Below are 3,383 nucleotides of genomic sequence, written 5' to 3' on the forward strand. Positions count from 1 at the left end.
CTGGCGTCATCCTCCCACTGACGTCTGGCTTCAAACAGCATCCGCAATGATCCACGTCCTCTCCTGCGTTTGGTGTGTTGGGGGAGGGGAACAGAGCACAGACCAGTGTTCTGTGAGTTCTGTTGGAGTTTTTATTCCTGGTGTAGTCGAAGCACAAAAAACCTTCATGTGCTCAACAGCTCACTTTTTATAATCATAGACTTCAGACGAGCTCGACTAAACTAAAGGCTGATGAAATACAATGAAGTCCCACTTATTGCACCGCAGTAAATATAGTCCATATATCACACGTTCAGTTCCCTGAGTTCGAGGGACTGAGCGCATTACAGATACGACTGCATCACAAAGTTACACTTCATTAATGCTGCTTCAGCACGTGGGTCAACGTGTTAATGTCCTCACACCTCGCATATTCACCGACAGGAGCTGAGCTGAACCAGTCACACTTTCCCTCCAGCTAACAGCAACACAAGCCAACAAACACGTGGGAGAGATGTCAGGCAGAGTCTGACTGAACATTTACTGTCATATCTACCAAACGATGGATGTTTTTGACTCCTGGAGTGGAATCAGGGATGAAAGCAAAACCGGACCGGACCGGACCGGACCCGTCCTTCCCAGGCTCAGATGAGAAGCTACATCCAACCATTCAGACTCAGCAGGTGTGTGCATTAAATGCCTGGACAGCCCAAAGGACCTGAGTCGGAACAGACTCTGGCTGTTCTGAGCAGTGACTCCACTATTACAATTCTGTGTATTGTGCTGGGAAAAGGTGAATTAGTCCTAATGAATAAGCAGCAGTTGTTAAATCGGGCTGTTCCAGCTGCACCGTGGACCGCCCCCCACTGACTGAGCCCGGTGCGAGCAGTCAGGGAACAACGGGGAACCGGTGCCGTGATTATCGAGTCTTTGTAGAGCCAAACAATGATCCATTAAACGAAATCAGCAGCTTCGGTTTCACTGTGAATGTGTCACTTTCTCTCAGCCTCATTCTTTCCGCAGACATGTTTCTTATTAGTCACACGTCAGAGCTGAACCTTAATCTCCATTAGCAAATTCCTGCCTGCCATTATCCTCCTGTTGACATGCTCCTTATTCGCAGTAATGCAGGATTTCAGATGTTCCACTTGAAATTCACCCCAATTTAGTGGCAACAGTAAAGGGTTACATTTCATTTGGCTTGGATTTGCATTCATTCATTGAAGTAGGAAGATTACGAAGTGACGCACAGCTAGCAAACAGAAACGTGTGGAGCAGGTGAACAGAGCACAAAGCACTGGACGGCTCTGGAAGAGGAGACGGCTGACCTCAATGTGTCACATCAGAGAATCAGCAGCACCTGGAGACTCGCTCAGCAGTCCATGCTTTCTAGATCATCGCAGGGAGAGACATGACTTGCATCATATGTATTACAGCATATCGTATGTTTGCAGGAGACGTGCTCAGCACCAACATGTCGCCAACGCAACAAACAGAAACATGCCAACAGCTAAACATTTCTATGGATCAGGTTTGCTTTTCATGGTTTAATGCTGGGGTCCAACAACGTTGTCAAAGTTACTCACAGAAACACACGATGCTAATGGACAATGTGTCCATGGGTGAATGAGAGAAAAGAAGAGACGTGGGATGGATCCTGTAATAGCAGCGCTCGTAGCACAGCTGGGTCGACGGGCTAAAGAGCGGGACGCACCTCGAAGGCACGTGACGTCATACACAGTCACTGAGAAGCGTAAACCAGCAGACTGTGGGCTCATAAGGAAGGATAAGAGGAGCCTCGCTGTGAACGAGCACCTGGCAGCTGGTTCATCTACATCAGCCCCTGTCCAACAGCAGCAGCAGCGATACCTGTCACATACGTTGCTTTCACAGTTCAGGCTTTTTGCTGCTTTAATACTTTAATTGAACAAAACTCTGTTCAAATCGCTCCTCGTGTCAGTCTGGGTTGCCTTTAAGCTGTTTTATGAACCCAGTTGGAAGATAAATTCTTAAATGGTTGGGCAGCAGGTTTCACTCTACATCTGAGCTTTGCAAACTGATAGTTTTTATAAAATTAAAGTACAGAAATAAAATCCCATTCGACAGCTGTGAGGAATCATGAGAGTGAAAAAGGTCCAAGTCAAACAGGCCTGGTGAGCCATGAAACTATTTACAGCCCTGTGACCGCGGCAGAGATGCTTCAGTGCCGTAGAGGTGAAATAGCAGCGGCTTCCTGTTAAGACCCACAGAATCACAGAAGCGTCCAATACAGGACCAATACAAGCAGCGTTGGCCGAACTGGCCTCATGACTGACACACAATCATTCCTCCACTTTAGCCTCTTGTAAATCTCACAACGTTTGCCTCTACTTATCGGAGAAGTGTTGGAAGACCCGGCCTTAAAACACGCAATGACAGACAGCACAGAAAGTCCTGTGGCCACAGGTTCTGTGCCGCAGGGAGCCACAGCGTCGCTGAAGGCAGCCATTCCTGCGCAGGCGGCCGCAGGAAGCACTGGAGGCCGGCGCTCAGCACGCCAGAGGCAGCCAGGCCAAAGCATTACAGGACGCTAGCGAAGAGGCAGCAAATCGACGAGTCTGCGGTTCCACTAATGCATGAGGCCCTAAGCCTCCCGCCGTGAGGGGCAGATAAGGTCAAGGTCCAGCCCAGAAGCAATTCAACGCCACTGTCAATCACTGCAGGTCCACATGCTATCAAACAGGAATATACATACGTACAAAACATCCATGGATGAAGCAGGCTCAGACTGCTCTCAGTTGGCGATGAGCTGCAGCCTCCTCTGGCAGAAAGGCACATCATTAGGCCTTGTCTACACCTAGTTTAACACACACCAGTTCCTGTGTCAATTGGTGATGGGAGGTTCGGCTCTTTTCACTGATTCGGCTCTTTTGGCTCCCAATCGGCTCCTAATTTATTATTTATTATCACTCTGCGCCTTATATTTTAGCCGAATTTAGCAAATATAAATGGTTTGTGTGTTTCCATGCATGTGTGTATTCCGTGTTTTCATAAAAGCCTAATTTGTGTTCTATTTTAAACAAATGCACAGTCACTACTGTTTAACATTTTAATCAAACCTTTAGGTATTAACATTATAACACATTAGATAATAATGTTAAGCAAAGGTTGACACATATTTTCATTTTGCAAAGTCTGCACTCAGGTTTGCCGTCTCCAGTATCATTGGAATGCATCCAGATGCTGCTCCTTTTTCGGTTGTCGGTCATTTCTTTACTTTTTTCCGACGTGCTTGCTCTTAAATCTGGCTCCCGTCTGTGTACCTGCACCACTAAACCCACTGTTCTAGGAGCGTCCGGCCCCTTACGTCAATCCTCGTACGTGATTGGCTGAATGCTGCGTCAATAAAAGCGTTTGTGCGTATG

The sequence above is a fragment of the Betta splendens genome, chromosome 5 (genome assembly GCF_900634795.4).
Source record: "Betta splendens chromosome 5, fBetSpl5.4, whole genome shotgun sequence".
Taxonomy (NCBI): domain Eukaryota; kingdom Metazoa; phylum Chordata; class Actinopteri; order Anabantiformes; family Osphronemidae; genus Betta; species Betta splendens.